Raw genomic sequence first — 18,114 nt, forward strand, 5'->3', positions numbered from 1 at the left:
GCTTAGAAGACCAGTGTGGGTGCCAGGAACAGAATCCGGCTGACCATGCGCCCCAGCTCCACCCACCATCTGGCCCAGGGCTCCAGATCCAGGCTGCAACTCTCAGCTCCCCTGGCCCACCACATCACAGGCCAGGACCAAAAAGGCACTCGAAGGGCACCTGGCTGCCTGCTGAATCATTTGGCAAACAAGGAAACCGAGGCTGGGAGGCTCTTAGGAGCTTGCCCGGAAATCTGCTTCTAGGAGGTCCTGGTTGAGCAGGCTGACTGGGGCCAGACTCGGTTTGAACCCCGACTCTGCCAGTTATTGAGCCATATGATCATGAGAAAGTGTTTTTAACTCTCTGGGCCTCAGCTACCTCATCCATAAAGTGGGTATAATATTGATGGGTGGATATGCGGATTAAACGACTTGTGTGTGAAATGCTTAGAGCAGGGGCTGGAGCATGGCAAGCTCGATAAGCATTTGCCGTTGTTATTTCTAGTGTAAGAGAGTTGCTGGTTGTAGGGCTTTCCTTGGAAATGCTCTCATTATTTTATCAACATCTATCGAAGGAACAGGAACGTGCATTTTAGTGGGCTGGTTGGCGTGTCAGTTCGAGTGCAAAGCGCAGAGCATCCTGGTATGTTTCTCAAGGGGGTACATGGACCAATAATCTGGAGTAATTCAGGGACCCATTAGATGGCCAGAGCACATTGTCTTTTCACCCCTCTGAAGCCTCCCATTACCTCCAGCAGAGATAGTGCTAAAATGCTTTGACTCCTTTAACACCTGCTAATCTCCCTTCATAAGAGAGTGCAAGTTCAAGAACAGGCCAGTACAGCGGGCTGAGTTTAGAGCCTTCAGCATGCACTAGACGCTGTTCGACTAAGTAACACTGTGCCTGTTTTCTTTGACTTTATCTGTGGGTCTACAGGGAAGGTTTGCTGATTTTCCATTTACCCTTGGATATAAAGTTTTCTTTTTCACACTCCATATTAACTCGTTAATCCCTTACACTCATCTGATAGATGAAGAACCTGAGGCACAGAGCTGTTAAGTTACTTGCTCAGGGTCACCCAGCAAGTACTTCCAGAGTCTGTGTCTTAACCATCACACGATGGGGGCACAAAGCAGGTGCCCAACACACAGCAGGTGAGGGACTCTGGCTGCGGAGAGATGTGTGTTTGAGCGGATGAGGGGATGGAGATGAAGTCGGTGCTTGCTCCCCAGTGAAACTCAGGGTTCCCAGTCAGCTCCCCTGATAACGTGACTCTCTCTGCACAGATGGCCTGTCTGAATCCCTGCATGGAGCCTGCTCCTGCTCCCAGCCTCCCTGAGGGAGAGGCTACTGAAGATACTGTTTTCAGAGGCGGGGCAGGGGAGAGGGAGCAGACTGGGAACGATGCAGCCACCAGGAACTAGCAAGGGAGAGGAGCCGTGGCTACCCCAAGCTTGAAGGAGACGGGGAGAGGTACCCCAGAACTGAAGGAAAGCTAGAGCTAGGAGGGGCTCCAGCTGGTGCTGTGGCCAGAAAAGGAAGACAAAGGCCTGGGAGCCACTGCATGCCAGAGAGGGAGCGGAGGAGGAGAGGGATTGTGTCGATCGCCGGCCGCTCCCTGCCCTGCAACCTCGCGGCAGGGCGTCTACTCATGAGAACAGCTCGAAGCGGAAACCAGTCTGCAGAGTGCTGCTTCCTGGAGCAACAGCAGGGTGGAGAGTGGATGGTGGGGAGACACAGAGCCATTCACCCCTGGATCTTGCCTGGCGTCTTTTCAATCACAGTATGCCCCGAAAACTCAGAGTGGCCAACTCCTCCTTGGTGACCCAGGCAGAGTGATGGGGAGGGCGTCGCTGACAGGTCTCTGGGCCTCCAGACCCAGGTTATGGCGTGGCCCCGCCAAGCCTAGCATCCCTCACTCTGCAGAGCTCAGAAACTTTAACAAAACTTCCACTCCTTTATTTATCTGAATATGCATTTGGCACCTACTATGTGCCAGGCATGGTCCTAGGTGCTGAGGGCGGAGCTGTGAGTAACACAAACCCAGCCTCTGCCCTGATGGAGCCGAACCTCCAATGAGGAGAACCAGGCAACAAATAAGATGATTGCAGATTCATTATGCAGAGGGATTATGAGGGAAGTAAAACAGGTTATTAAATACAGAGAGTGCCTCGGATAGGGGCACCACCTGAGACAGGCAGGCAGTGCAGCCTCTCTGAAGAAGTGACATTTGTGCCAAGACTTGACAGAGGAGAATAAGCCCATCATAAAAAAAATCTAGGGAAAGAGTCTTCCGGGTGTAAGGAAGAGCAAGTGCAAAGGCCCCGGGGCAGGAACAAGCTGGACTTGTCCAAGCAGCAGAAAGAGGCCGCTGGGGCTGGAGAGCAATTGAGAGGAATTAGGTGAAGCGGGCAGAGGCTGGATCACATGGGCCTGGTGGCACTTGTAGTGAGTTTACATTTTATTCCCTGAGCCACGAGAAACTAGGGGAGGGTCTGAGCAGGTGAGTGACGGAACTGGGACTAAGGTGAGATGAGTGCCTTACACTCGACAACCTGGAGTGATCACCCTTCGATCTTGTACCCTTAGCACCTCATCGAGTGATATAATCTGATTTGAATTTTAGGAAATTCCCTGGGGAGAACAGTGGGGACAGGGGTGGGAGAAGCAGGGAGACCCCGTAGGTGGCTGTTGCAGTCACCAAGAAACACAAAGCAGGCAGCACATCCCCCTCTGCGGAAGCTGGGGCCTTTGATGAGCTACCTGAGCCCTCGCTTTGGGGTTGGGCTTCCCCATCTTCCTTCAAGGTCACAGGGAAGGTGACTCAGCCAAACTCTAACGAGTATGGTTTCCTCTCCACACATCTATTCGCTCGCACTCTCTTCCTTTCTCTCCTCTTAAATAAATGAGACCAAAAGTCTACGTCTGGACAGGACTCGAAGGCTCATTTCCTCAGGAAGTAGAAAAATGACCGCAGAAAGCAAAGAGCAGAGCAAGAGCCGAGACCTGCCCGAGCCCAGATTCGCGCCCCCACGCTCCTCCTCCACCGCTTGTGACCTGACCTGATCCGGGATTGTGGTGGGACTGAGGGATGACTGAGGTCACAGCGGAATGTGACAGTTCTTCTACCTCAGCTTTTTAGCCCTCAAGTGTCTCTAATGTCATTTTGTTTACTCTGCAACTTAAAACTTGAGTGAATAACTTGCCCAGCTCTGGGATCCGTTGTCGGCGAGGCTGCACACACATCCCCAGTGGTCTGAGTCCTTGTATTAGCCATCTCTCCCATTTTATTCATAGGAAAACTGAGGTTCCCCACTGGCTTATTGATGGGGAAGGAAGCAGCAAAGCCGGTGAGTGAGGGAGCCGGGCCTGAAATCTATGAAGAGTCACCCAGCCCAAAAGCAGATGCCATCCTGGCCTGTCGTCCAGACCTCTCTCTGGGTCACATGCTGTCTGGGAGCCGGACTACATCTGCCTCACCTCTGCACCCCCCGTAAGGTGCCAGCAGAGAAGAGAGAATCAGAAACATCCCTCAGAGCGGGCTTCTTCCCTTTCTCTGGGGGCGATTTGTCTGTTGGAGTGGTTGGATGATTCAGTGACGGGCTGATTCTCTGACTTGGGACTTGATCTGCCACCAACACATCCACAGGCTCGCTGGTCCAGGGGAGAATTCTCTCTGCAGAAGCGGTCACAGAAGGCTTTCCTACCAGCTTATTATCCGAATGAACTGCAAATACTTTTCTTTGGCTGAGTTAGATATTTGCTCTGCTATAACTGTCCCTGATGAGGGCAACTTTCAGTGTTCGTGCCAGAGGCCATCATAGTAAACGTCGTGCAAGTCCAAACAGACAGGCAGCAGACAGGCAGCCTGTGCAAAGAAACTGACCTGATTCTTTTCCTCCTCCTTTAGATCTGTGAACAGAGAGAGAAGAGGGCAAAGAAGCAGATCCACGAGACACAACCTCAGACTCCTGCCTCCAGCAAGAAGCAACAGATCAGCAAAAACATAAAATGGCACGCCCTGGCCTCCTGCTTTGCCTGCTCTCCGCAACTGTTCTCTCTCTGCTGGGCGGCAGTTGCACGTTCCTGTCACACCACCGCCTAAAAGGCAGGTTTCAGAGGGACCGCAAAAACATCCGCCCCAACATCATCCTGGTGCTGACGGACGACCAGGACGTCGAGCTCGGTAAGCACTCCAGTGAGCGGGTGGCATCTACCCAGGGTCACCGGGCCCATCTACTGGGGCTAAGGCTCCTGATGCAAGATGCTTGCATCAACCTGTAGAATTTACCTCCAGTGGATTTAACCAAGTCACAGGGGTTGCCCCACACCTGTGGATTTGCAGGTGGGTCAAGGTTAAGGGTCTCCAGCCTTTCCCTAGTGCAGAAAACCCTTTGAAGATTTCTCCAAAGTCTTAAGGAGAAGACACGATAAGACCAATTCATATTTTATCCAACTTCTGTTGAATACTTGCTATGTGCCAGGCAACAGTCTAGGGCCTGGAACTTCTGTAATGAGTAAGAAATGCACAGTGCCTAGTTTCATAGAGTGAGGGAGACGGATAATCAGCAGGATTGTAAATTCACATGTAACATAATTTCAGGAAGGGAGAAACGCTCCAATGAAACTGAGGAGGGTGCTGTGCCTGATGGGGTGGTGGTCAGAGCTCCTCTGGACTGGAAATCAGGGAGAGGCTGCCAGAGGGAGGTGATGTTTGAGCTGACACTGTGCATGCATGTGAGCTTGTACACACATGCATGGACCCCTGCTCCACCAATCTCAAAAGCTGTGGGTGGACTCAGCGTTCCTTGGTGACATCGGGAGCAGGAAGCCATCCCTATGGGCAGTGTCCTGACCCAGTTCACAAAGACGGTGCCTCAGGAGGATAAGCTCGGTGCCTGTGGTCCTGAGCTTCCTCCCCTCACATCACTATGTGCCCCAGGTAGAGCAGGCGAGATAGGCTCTTGCCAAGGTTTGGTTCATTTACGCCGATGGCAGGCACGACAAGGGCTCCCGAATGCTACGTCCAAGGGATTGTGGCCTCCTTGCCTTCCTTTTATTACTCACACAAGCCACCCCTGGGCCACATCCGTGATTCACTGTGTATAAAGCATCCTGACTCCTCGTGCTCTCTAAGCAAGACCATGGGCCCCGCCCCCCAAGCTGTGAGTGTCTTCATTTGCATGAGACAAGACCCCATAGATGTGGCCACCAAGAGCGAGGCCTCCAGAGTCAGTCTCGCTTGAACCTTCTGCTCTCCTGGCTCAGACTCCACTTATATTTCCAGCTCACCCTTGGGGCTCTCTCTCAGTATAAACCTTTTTTCTCCTTATCTTGTGTCTTCTTCCCCTTGAATTTACTGATTTTAAGGGTTCCATTTCTCCCCATTAAACCCAACACCAGCTCTACCCTATAATTCTGCCCTATAGAATTATACTGCCAGCCACAAATGCAAATGATACATGTAATTTAAAATTTTGTATTTGCTACATTTTTTTAAAAAGTAAAAAGAAACTGGTGAAATTCATTTTAATAACATACTTTATTTAACCCAGTGTATCCAAATTATTATCTCAAAATGTAATCTATATGAAAATGATTAATTAGATGTTTACGTGTTTAATATTGTTTTCAAAGTCTGTCAAGTTTACACCTAGAGCACTTATCAATTAGGACTAGCCACCTTTCAGATGCCCAGTAGCCATTTGCGGCTTATGGCCACCGTTCTGGATGGCACACGGGCCTTGTGCATTTTCTTTCTCCTGTGACTTAGATTTCTCTTCTCATCATCAATACCACCATGTATTGTGAAGATGTGGGGAAAAGCCTTCCTTCCAAGCAGGGAGAGTACTATGTGCAAAGGCCCTGAGGCAGGACCAAAGAGATGGATGTGGCTGGAGCCTAGAAAGGCGTATAGGAAATGAGACTGGGGAGAGGGGGTGGAGCCAGATTTTGGAGGCTCTCCTGGGTTGTGGTAAGGAATGCCAGTAGTTGACCAGGGGAGGAGTCGGCCTTTAGCCTCTGCCCACTGTCAAAGGACAATGGAATATCACCGGTAGCAATAAATTTAAAGGCTTACTGGGTAAGCCTTCGCAACCCAATGTAAATTGTGATAAACTGCAAATCTATACACCCCTTTTGGATCCATTATTAAAAACATGAATCAGTCTTTTAACTGCCAAGAAAAGGTGATTGATATAAATCTAAGTCATTCCTTATAATGATTTGTATTAATGATCACAAGTATAGATTTTCTCAGGGACCTTTTCAGTGCAAAAAGAATTTGCAGCCAAAGCAATCAGAGCCCAGAGCTTTTGTACACATGATACCTATCTCCCTGGCACCGTTTAGCACAAGCCGTGTTTGATAACCATGGGGAGTCTACAGACCTCGGTCATAGGTGCATGAGTTTCATTTCTGGCAGAATTTTGCAAAGAGCACTTGCAGGTAGCACCTGGACCTGAGGGCACTTTGGTCTTGCCTTGTGGGGCCCCTTGAGCTATTTTGGTCATAGTCATGCCTGGGAATTCAAGACACCCCGGGCTTCCATTCATGCATTCAATTGAGATTTATTCAGCATCCACTCTCTGCAGTGTACTGTGCTGGGAACTGGAGGACTGAGGGAGGACCATTCTAAGTAGAACAGGAAAGGCAAAGATACTGAGTTAGAAATGAGCTTAGTGGGTTGGGACCGAAAGAATGCCTGCGAGGGGGAGTGGACAGAGCTGGGGTGTAAATAGAGACGGGACCAGGAGTTGACTGAGGTCAGGTCGTGTGGGGCCTTGTGGCCATGGTGCGGGTTCTGAGTTGTATTCTTAGTGAGGCGGACATGGATAGGAGGCCTTGAGCAGGCAGGGCCGTGACCTGCCTTAGGCTCCCACAGCATCCTTCTGACTGTTATGTTGAAATTAGATTTCAGAGAGCAGGAGCAGGCACAGGGACACCCATTAAGAGGCCAGCGCAGCAACTAGGCAGGTGACGATGGAAGCTGGGACCAAGGGAAAAACGGAAGGGCCGAGACAATGAGCAATGGGTTGGAGGGCGCAGTTAAGGAAAAGGGGAACATCCGGGGTGACTCGCAGATTTGGAGCCCGAACCAAGGCGAGTGAGTGAACTCCCATTCTTAGGAACAGCACATTTTTGCTGCAGCAACGTGATCTAACGAAGCCTCGTGTCAGAATCTGGTTGTAAGTTTGCATCTGTGACTCTCAAACCGACAGGATATGCAAATATAGGGAAAGGAGCTGCGGGTGTGATGAAGACAGAAGGGAAGAGCCAAGAAAATCATGGCTTACTCAGAGGACACAGATTCGTTCTCTTCATTGTATAGCTAGAGAGACGAAGGCACAGAGAAGTGAAGTGACTTGTCCAGAGTCACACAGCCGTAACGTGGCTAAACAAGATTTGAACCCAGCACCCAAGGTCTTAACCACTGCTCTGCTCTACTCAGCCAGTCTCCTGGGATAGCTATTGAGTCGTTTCTAGACCGTTAGTGTGTGTGTTCGTTTTCACTGGTACAAATACCGTTGCCGGAAATGTCTTTGTACGTGCCTATTTGGACATCCAAGCAAGTGTTTCTGAAAGATAAATCCCAGGAAGTAGATATGGTAGGTGGTGGGTTTAGAGCCCTCATGCTCGCTTCTGCCACCCCCCACCCCACCCACAGCACTGACTTGCATAGCTCACCAGCCTTCCGCTCACCAGCCAGCCCATCCGACGGCAGAACAGGCTTTTGAAGGAGGCTGCCCTCTTTTCAGGAGGTGAAGGATGGGAATGTGGCAGTGGGTGGGGCGGGGCGGGGGGTGGGGGTGTGAGCTTTTTATAAACCACTAGACAGACCCAGATCAATAATGCATATTCCCAAAAAGGCCAGCACATTATCTCACAGTCTGCGACAACTGGCACACAGAGGGTGGTCCTAAAAAATTTATCATCTGCTATTTTCTGCTCATCCGTGCGGCAGTTCCGACAGTTCTTGGGGCTGGAGACTTCTCAACTAAGATAATTCCAGGCTTTCTTCCAGTCCCAGGGTGGAGAACAGCCGTCCATCCTAATTAGGGCCTGGTTGAGAGAATTGGTGTGGGACACAGCACAGAGGGGAGTCCCGTGGTCCTGTTTCCTAATTGCAAGGGCAGGGGGACTGTGTATCCATTTTCCCTTTCCATACACGCATTTGACACAGCTCCCTGATTTGTCACTCAGAAATGTCAAGCGCCCAAGGGAACTGGTCCCAGTGCATATCGGTCATTAAGTGGCCTCGATTATCAATATGTTTTCAAGGCCGTTGGGCAGGTCCTTGGGTTTGGATGACCCTTGGAGACCAGCAGGGTCTTGGCTGGCCGTCTTTATCAAGCAGATAAGGGAGAAGCACACGGAAGCCCCAGTCTCGTTTGCATGTGTCCTTCAGTCAGTAGGCTCTGCCAGGGTTTACTGGCTTAATTCAATCTAGACAAACCCTTGGTGAGCCTCGGACGCTCGGACAGGCTCCGAGACACCAAAACGAGTTAGACACAGTCCTCACCTGGAGCAAGAGAATATTTGCAGCATCCCAGTGCTGTCTGTTGCATTATTTGAAATTTTCTTTAACTGGACTTATTTTTTGAAGCTTAAGGAAGCTCTAAATTATGACTGTAAAGGAAAAACTAGTATCCATTGCCTTTGCTAAAGGTCACTGCCAAACCAAGTATGATGAGAACAGCGGTGTTTTTACATTTCAGCGAGATGCTGCCTCCCGTGAGGCTGGCATGTCTTTGTTACAAAGGGCGATGGGCAGTTTTGAGAGAGGTGTTAAAGGTCAGGTAGCACCTCCCTGAGACTTTCTTCTTGACCTTGCCAGCAGGATGCAGAATGGAAAAGGAAAGAGCTTTCCCAAGTGTGAGTCATGGGCATATAATGCGGGGGCCACAGTAGTATGGGAGCTACATGATGGTAACTCTTGTGTCTGAGGGTTAAGGAGACAGTCGAGCCCAGACCCCAGACGATCAGGCATTGATTCTCCACTGCTCATCTCTGAGGGTGCATGCCAGCTAGAAACAACATGCCTTTAGAGGCCCCCCGAGATTGCTGGATTTCAAATGTGCCCCTCAAGACCGCATGACCTGTGAAAGATCCACGTTTTAAAAGAATGATTAGCCTTTCAGTACATCTTTAAATGAAAGTGCTCTCACTACACATGTAAGGATGAGAACGCTCTGACAAGACAGCTGAGTTCAGATCCTCACTCTGCCACTGACCACCTTGGGAAAGTTCCTTGACCTCTCTGAGCAAACTGAAAGGAGGAGTTTATTTGACTCGTGTAAATGAAAAGTGCAAGTAAATTTCAAGCTTCAGTTGTGGTTGGACCCAGGATCTCTCTGGATGTCATCTGTCGCTCCATCTCCATTGCCTGAGCTTTCCTCCACATTGGTTTCACTCAGCCCAGCTTTCCAAACACATCCCTGGTGTCTCTTGACCTACAGGAATGCTCCACCCTTACAGAAGGAGTTTCTCTCTCCTGTGAGTGCCAATAAAAGCCCCCAGACCAACCTGGCACTCTCTGTGGCATCGGGTCAACCATGAACCATTCAAGGGGATGGAGCACAGTGATTGGCTGGCCTGGGTCACATGCACATTCCTAGAGCCAGGGATGAGGCCAACCGCCCATGAACCATGAAGACTAAGAGAGGAGGGTAAGGGCGATTCCCTAAAAGAAAAGGCAAGAGCTAAGGTCGATGCAGTCAAGTCCAGGAGGCGCCATGGCACCATCACAGGCTCTCTCCAAAGCAGGGTGCCCAGAGGGTGGACCAGATTCATTCATTCACCAGGTGTTTATTGAGCACCTGCAATGTGCCAGAGGGGATCCAACAGCAAACAAAATAGGCAAAATCTCTGCTCTTATGGAGCTTACTTTCTACTCTGAGTTAATTAAAAAAAAAAAAAAAAAAGCTATGTGAGATACGTAGTGCATAAGACAGTGGACAGTGGTGAGGGGAACAAAGCAAGGAGAGGGGTGGGGAAAGGCAGAGCTGCGATTGTACGTAGGGCACAGCCTCACCGAGAAGGCACAGAAGGTAAGGGAGCCAGTCAAGGGGATTCCCCTGCGAAGAGTATTCCAGGCAGAGGGAACAGTGAGTGCAAAGTCCCCGGGGCAGACGCAGTCCTGGCGGGCTCACCGAGCAGTCCAGAGGCCAGAGTGGCAGAGCAGGGTGAACAAAGGGACAGAAGGAGGTGAGGTCTGAGAGCTAATGGGGTGGGTCACGCAGGGCCTTCGAACCAGGAAGAGGACTTTGGCTTTCTGAGTGACGTGGACATCGCGCAGAGGAAGGTCTTCATCTGCCTCACATGTGAATGTGATGCCTCTGGCTGTTCCATGGAGACTGGGGGATGCCATGCGAGCAGGGACCCCGGAGAGGAGTCTGCCGCAGAGGTCCAGGCAGGAGATAATGGAGGCTCGGACCAAAGTGGGAAAAAGAGTCCGATGCCACACATTCATGGCGGACAGAGCTGATAAGATGTGCCGATGGGTCTGATGTGGAGCGGGAGAGGGAAATCAAGAATAACTCCAAGATTTTGACCTAACCAGCTACAAGGAGGGATTTTCTGTTTACGGAGGTGGGGAATGCTAGGGTGAGGGGCTCACTTCTGGACTCCTACGTGGCAGATGCCTGCGAACCGCCAAGAGGAGCTTGTCCAGGGCAGCCAGCCTTCAGAGTCAGAAGTTCAGGGGCGAGGCCCAGGCCTGGGTGGGCCTCGAGCAGGGGAGGGTAGGAATCGCATGCAGATTGTTTGCCTGTTTTTGCTTTCCTGGGTCCAAGACCCTCACCAGATTCCCAGAGAGGCCTGGGATCCTCGGCCTGGAGGGCTGCTTGTGCGGGGATTCGGGCTTTTGAGGAAAGGCCTTGGGAGGGTTTCTGGCCAGGCGCTTGTTTTTCACTTTCCATCTGTGAACACAAGGAAACCACACCCTGAGCTGCAGACTGATATCCAGAAATCAATTCTAAATTGCAGGCTTAGGTCTCCGCAGGGGCCAAATGGCTGGAAGCCCAGGACAGTGTGCCCAGGTCCTGGATACCAAATCAGTGGTAACTTCCACCTCAGCCTCTCTGAGATAGCAACTGCTGACGTTCCTGCCGCTGCTCACTGGAGTTAGAAAAACATGTCGGCACAGGTTGTGTCAGGAAGAAGAGGCTCATTCGGACCCACCCTGGTGTTCGACTTGCCAAGCACATTCCTGCAAGTTTTGTTTTTTGGGTTTTTTTTTTTTTCAATTTAGCAACACTTGGGAGATTACTGAAATTCTGGAAGCTAAGTGTATTGGGATTCAGTTTGGCTGCATGTAAAAGAAAATGTAAAGTAGCAGTGGCTTAAACTAGATAGAATTTTGCTTCCCCCTCACATAAAATTGTCTGGAAGTCGCACGGCAGGCCGGGGCTGCCATGGTGGCTTCAGGGTTATCAGAGGAGCGCTCTATTCTCCCAGCTTATTGCATGGCTTCCATTTCCAGGTCTCCTCATGGATGTCTGGGATGAGGTCCTTCAAAGGAACTGACATCACATACAATTTTTATTTCACAGACAAAATTTATTTACGTAGCCACACCATCTTGGCAAGAAACGGGGGGCACACTCAGATTTGGGTTATTCACGGAGGCTTTAACTACTTTGGCTGTAAGGTGTGAGCAAATGTGGGGAAACCGCTAACTAACCCAAGGTTAGTTAGTAGCAGTGGGGTTATCCCCACCCCAAGACCAAGGGGATGAAGATAGGGAAGAGTTACTGGAAGCTAGAGACACAAAGGGCCACCCATCAGAAGTGTCACTCTGTTGACCCCACCAGGAAGGAGATGGAGGGATCCATACCCCAACCTCAGTCTCTTCTTTTGGTGATGTCCCCTCAGGGCCCCCCACTGACCAAACCCGGCCTAAAGCCAGAGGGTAGACACTTGTGGATGCAGCTCGTCCAGGTCAGCTCCCTGGGCTGCAGAGCTGGGCAGAGGTATCTGGAAGGCCAGGAAGGACCACTCCCACGTGTGGCTACAAGAGAGTCTGGGAAACGTAGTTTCCTAGCTAAGCGCATTGAAGATTAAAATCAGAACTTCTTAAGAAGGGGAAACAGATATTGGTGAGTAACCCAGGGTCTCGGCCACACCAGAGAAGAAGAGCAAGGGACTCAGGGAGGGGCATCACCTCTAGCAGGGGCAATGTGGTTGGGTGACAAGCCCTGCACCATGAGAAGGAGACATCACATGGAAACTAGGGAAGGAGCATCACAGACAGAAGGACAAGTGCAAGAGCCATGTGGCAGGAAGGACAGCCAGCAGGACTTGGGGAGTGAGCGGGAGAATGCTGGGGGTGAGGGCAGAGAGGAGATGGGGAAGGCCAACGGAGAGTCACTGAAATGTTCTGAGCGGGTCAGATGCTCACGATTCATGTTTCAGTGGCTCACTCCGGCTGCAGGTCGAGAGGGGGTGGCCCAGGGACTAAAGCGGAATCAGCAAAGCCCAGGTGGGAGATGATGGGAGCACTGCAGAGGGAGAGGGGTAGATGGAGCAGGTTCCGTTTTGAAGGTCGGGCGGGCAGGGCTTGGTGATGGATTGCAAGTAAGAGGGGAGGGAAGGAGAATCAAGGATGACTCCTAGGTTTTTGGCTGAGCTGCTGGGCAGATGGTGGTGCCGTTTACAGAGATGAAGAGACTGGGGGAGGAGGAATGAGTTTTCGGGCTTAGCACAGACATCAAGCTGCTTTGCAAACAGCACCCACCGGGCCAGGAGCTAGGTGACTGGAAAATGGGCAGAACACCCTGGAGATCCCTCATGGTTGAATAAAGAGCTTCTGCCAAGGGCAGTGCGTTGGAGAATTACAAGTGAAAGGAACATTTCTGGGTGGAGCTTCTCAGAGAGGAAATGACCAATGATTGCTGGGTGCCATTGATTATACAAGCGACCAGCCCTTTCCCAGAGTCCCTCTGCCAACTCCCCTATGGAGCATGACCCTATCAGAATTTTCTCCCAGAAGCTTCTGCAACCAGAGCCAGCAGAAGGCAGAGAAGGAAAAATGAACTTCATGATCTCTCTGACAATCCAATGTTCATTAATGAAATTCTAATACTGCCTCGTCGACATCTGCTTAATTGATTTCGGGTTTGGGAACCAATTTCGAGCCTTGGCTTTTTATAGCTAAAAACAGGAATTACATTTGACTTTGTTTTGTGATATCCAAGAATCAGCGTGGCTTCCCCTGTGCCACCATCGTGAGGAAACCTGCTCTGAGAAACAGGTCCTGGGGATCTAGTGTCATTCTGAATTGAGTTTTGTTTTTGCCAAGACATAACAAGGAGCACTTTCCAGCCCAAGCTTGGAAAACAACAGAGGCCCTTTGCCCAGATGTGGCCTCTGGTTTGTCCCCCAGGCCTTTGTCTCACCCCATGATAGAGACAGAGCTACTCTGGGGCACTTGGGGTCTGATGGTGATTAAGTAGGTGTCGCCATGGACGGGCAGCTCACAATATGATCCAGTGACATATCGGGCATTCCAGGGACACTGAGGGACCAGATCAGGGCTGCCAATGTGAATTCCAGCCTGGTGGATGGACACCATTCGCTGGAAGACAGTGCAGGACATAGGTGCTTTCCCAGCTGTGGCTCAAGCTCAGGGCCCTCCAGGTCAAGGCTCCGTTCCAGCCTTTACCCAGCAGACTCACAGCCTCTCTTCCTCCACTTAAAGCCTGCTCTCTGTGGGTTTCTGGGCCACAGGAAGTACTACTTTGCAGGTTTACTTAGCTGGTCCCTTCAGCCGGAATAGCATCAGCTAAGGGTTGCAAACTCAGTTCCGACAGGGCCTGGCAGGTGCTGCAAAAGACAGACGTGGGCATGGTAGGGACCAAGAAAACCAGCCAGATGGAGGCCTTCTACAACCTCCTCTGAAATTAGTAGGATGGAGAAGCCTTGGCTTCTCTACCTTTGGGTCATCAAAGCCAGGTCTTTATATTTTTCAAACAAAGCCTGAAAGCTGGATTGATGTGTAATCTCCCAATTAAAAATACAAAGTTAGCAATTAATTCAAATTCTTACACGCTTTTGAGCAGACCTAAATCAAACACACGTGCAGACAAGATTCTTCCAGAGGCACGTGGTTTGTGACTTCTGTGCTACAGTATAATTGGGAGCTACAATAATTAAAATGTTTAAAAGCTAGCATGAATTAAATGATTCCTGTATGCCAAGCATTGGGCTTTACATTTATTTTTCTCAATTATAATTCTGCAGTAGTCCAGGTGAGAGATGATACTGGTTAGACACAGATATAAGTCGAGACTCTGGGTTTTATTTTTAACTTTGTGTCCCGCCTCCCAGGACTTTCCCAAGGAGAGCCCAACATCACAGAATCTAACTATTTACCTACAAACATTGGAAGGCATCATCTCATCGGTTACCTATCAAAACCAGTGCTTCCTGTGCCACCCAGGTTGGGCCATAGGAGTTTGTCTGGGACGGATACATGGTGTACCTGCTCTCAGCTGTCACAGGCCTCGAGGGCAGGAAGTGGATATGAGCCACCTAAGCCCCAGGAATGGCAAAATTTGGGTCATGTTTTGAATCTTGAAAGCCCCCAGCACCTGCTCAGTCCCCATAGGTAGCAGTTGCTCTGACCTAGACTTTTAGAAGAGCAAATTATCGCAGCATCTCCCAAAATGCCTCACTTAATGATACAGGTGATACATGAGGTCAATTCATGCATCACCTGTATCAATCAACAGATGCTGATTTTACTCCTTACGAACTTATTTCGATATCCATTAAAAAAAAAAAATACAGCATTAGCACATCAAATCCAGAATTTCACATAATTACTTGGATTGAAATTCAAGTTTATTTTTTTAAAGTCACTTTAAAGCAGAATATCAAATCAAGTAAATAATAGCACAGGTGGTACATTAAGAGGCCCCCAAAAAAGCAGTCACATCGTGGGTGGGCCGATGTGTGTCAGGGGATAAAAGCCAGGTTCCTGGCGAGTGGTTCGGGAACCAAAATTTAAGTACCATCATCAGAGTGGTGGGGCCTCCCTGGCCCGTGAGAGTCACCGAGAGGTGTCAGGGTGACCTCACCCCTGGCCCAGCAAGGTAGGAAGGTTTGATCACGGAAAAAAACCGAGTCTGTTTTTGTTTCTGTGTCCCCAGGTTTATGTTGGACAAAATAAGTTTCGGTTGGCTGGCCTGGCTTCGTTTAAAATATTGAAAACGGGCCTGTTTATTTCTGTGTGGCCGCGTCTTCCAGGTTCTTCCCCTCCCTTCAGAGCCGTCCATCTGCATTAGGGCTGTGCTGGGCGAGGAGATTAGATCATATGTTTTTGCGTTCCAGATGCGACTTTACAGTGCCTCGTCGCTATGGCAGTTTTAATAAAGCAGGTTCCTGTCCCCAAGGGGAGGCTTAACATGTCATGCTGCTTACGCACAGATGCCACTGTCATTTCAAGGCATCGTTAAATTGCACTTTAATAGCAGAGTGACACGGCTGTCCTTCAGCTGGCTTGTTTAGGCAGGGGTGAGTGTACCGAGCAGGCACGCGCAGGGAACTACTGGTCAAGAGCAGCCAATCGCTCAGCTCCTCTGAAATTAGTAGGATGGAGATATAAGCACTTGGAGACCCTGGTTTTGAGCCCATTAACTATAAGAAATGGTTCTACAGGCCGCTTGATTTTTGCCAACACAGCATTTGGGGCCGCTGACTGCAGGTGAATTATTCACCAGGTGGCAGTCTCCCTGCTTTCCAGAAAGGCCTGACAGGCTAGGTGGTCTGCCAGCTTTGTCCTTTCTGCAGTCCCTAGAGACCAGGTTGCTGACATCTCATCACCAGAGGCTAAATCCTTTCTCTTCGTTGTTTGTGAAGAGCAGGCTAAGGGTCGATTCTGCGCGGACTGCCCTAGGTTCAGTTCTTCAAGAAATATTTATTGAGCGCCTACTATGTGCCAGGCACTATTTCAGGTCTTGAGGCTGTAAGGCACAGTCGGTAATCACAGCCCTCGTGGTGCTGACATCTGGGACCGCAGGGGGATGGCAAGCAAGATAACTAGGTAAAGGTACATAGTACGTTAGATACGAAGAGTGGAAACGTAAAACAGGGAATCGGATATGAACTATCTGGGCGGAGGAGTTAAATTGCGGATGTGATGGGCAGGGAAGACCTCACTGAGAACTTCTGAGAGGAAACAGGACGGGGGTGAGGGCGCAGGCCATGGGGTACTGGGGCAAAGGGGTCCCCGCGAGGAGGGGCAGCCGGGGCAAAGACTCGGATGTGGGAAGTGAGCCGGGCAAGTCTGAGGGACGAGGGACAGGGACGAGGCCCGTGGCTGCAGAGTGGGCGGGGAATGGGGACCGGATGCTGCAGGGCCTGCGGATGACCACAGGGACTTCGTCCTCGAGCGAGTGGGAGCCGTGGACGGTGCGGGAGACACTCTGGGTAAACGGTCAGAGTCCAGTCAGGAAGCAGTTGACCTAATTCAGAGGAGAGGGGATGGCTGCCAGCCCAGGGAGGAGGCGCCAAGGCTCTGATTGCGGCTGTACTTTGAAGAAGGAGCAGCAGGCCTTGCTGGTGCATTGCAGTGGGAACGGAACGATGGGGCCAGGAAGCAGCTGAGACTATTGCCTGAGTAACTGGAGGAAGGCGACGCAGGAGCCATGAGTGCACAGGTGACATCCGGAGCTCAGTTTTGGGTCCGTGGTACCCAAAGTGTCTTTAGACAACGGAAGAACATCACTGGGTAGACAGTCCTGGGTGCGCCAAGCCATTCTGTGCCAGACGCCAGCCAACCCCTCACCTTTCCACAGTCTTCACCGTATCTCTCTGCTACCTGTGCTACTATTTTACTTTTTTCCAAAACAGCTGTTATCGTTTTTCAAAAAGAACAAGATTCCACTACCCTAAATAAGAGAAGGTAGCATCGCTTGCCCTAAATGGCAGGAAAATAACCCATGCGATCAGGTGTAAGCTAATACTGCCGCCCGCCTAGAGCTTCAAATTGGTGACCAGTCCTCTCCCTGTTGAAGTAAGACATGTCTAGGTGTTCAGGATGCGACAGCACCAACCCAAGACTTTCTCCTGGAATTTATCAGGAGTGAACAGAAATCACTTTCCCACCACTGGTGTCCCTGGTCATGTGATCCTGTGCTGCTGTCATTGCTGGTGTGCCAGCTAAAGTCATCTCTGAGATGACTAGGGGAGCAGATATACATACAGTCCAGCCTCGTCGAAGCCAAGAGTTGATCACGTGCATGGGGACCTCTCTGCACTTCCTTGGTACAGCGTTACCAACTCCCACGTGGCATAAACTGAATGTTTTCTGAACATGATGCCCAGCACCCAGCTCTACCGTTGGACAAGCCTGGGTTCAAGGCCTCGTGTCCCACTTACTCTGTGGCCTTGATCTGTCATTTAAGTCTCAGCACTCGATTCCCTTCTGCTAAATGCCCTGGTGGGATGATTAAAATGATGTGTGTCATGTGCCTAGCGCAGTGCACACGACCAACATGCAGTCGACGACAATCGATGATGATGATGATGCTTATGCTTGATGTATAACACTGCCCTCTCCCCCAGGGACAAGTTAGAGCTGTCTCGACAATTAAGTTATATTAGGAATTGCAAAACCAAGGCCTTCAGGTTCCAGGCAGGGGAGGTGGGTGCTCGGAGTTGGTGTAAGGCCAGCACGTGCTGGGGAGTGCAGCCGACAAGAGAGCACGTGGTCTTTTCAGTGCTTTTTAAAGTCACATTTTAAAAATCCACTGCACAAAACACACACATCTATAGAACAAACCAACTTGGGGCTCCTGAGTTATATGGAAACCCAAAGAGTAAGATCATTTTTTGATTATCCTAGCAGATGTTTGTTGAGTACCCACTATGTGCCAGGAGCTGTTCTAGACTTGGGAATACGACAGTGAACAAAGCAGGCCTAAATCCCTGCTCCCGTGGAGCTGTTCCAATGGGAGCCACAGGCAGCGTGTAGACAAGTGAACTAGAAGTGACTTTGGTGTCCGAGGGCAGTAACTGCCTTGTGGGGAAGCGAAGCAGGGAAGGGAGTGGGGAGGGCTGAGAGGAGGGATAGAGGTTTCATATGGGGCCAGGGAGGCCTCTCTGAGGCGTCCGACATTTGGTCAGTAACC

The 18,114-nt window shown here is 50.4% G+C and overlaps 1 long non-coding RNA gene across 1 annotated transcript in view; it reads left to right on the forward strand.

Annotated features, from left to right (window-relative positions):
- Nucleotides 1-17,627, forward strand: part of LOC111745172 — a 39,034-nt gene extending 21,407 nt beyond the window's left edge. The window contains exons 2-3 of the long non-coding RNA XR_002782534.1: nucleotides 3,891-4,166; nucleotides 17,612-17,627. This is a non-coding gene — a long non-coding RNA (uncharacterized LOC111745172). The remainder of the gene's footprint in view (nucleotides 1-3,890; nucleotides 4,167-17,611) is intronic.
- The last annotated feature ends 487 nt before the right edge of the window (nucleotides 17,628-18,114 follow it).

Source organism: Pteropus vampyrus, unplaced genomic scaffold (genome assembly GCF_000151845.1).
Source record: "Pteropus vampyrus isolate Shadow unplaced genomic scaffold, Pvam_2.0 Scaffold147, whole genome shotgun sequence".
NCBI lineage: Eukaryota > Metazoa > Chordata > Mammalia > Chiroptera > Pteropodidae > Pteropus > Pteropus vampyrus.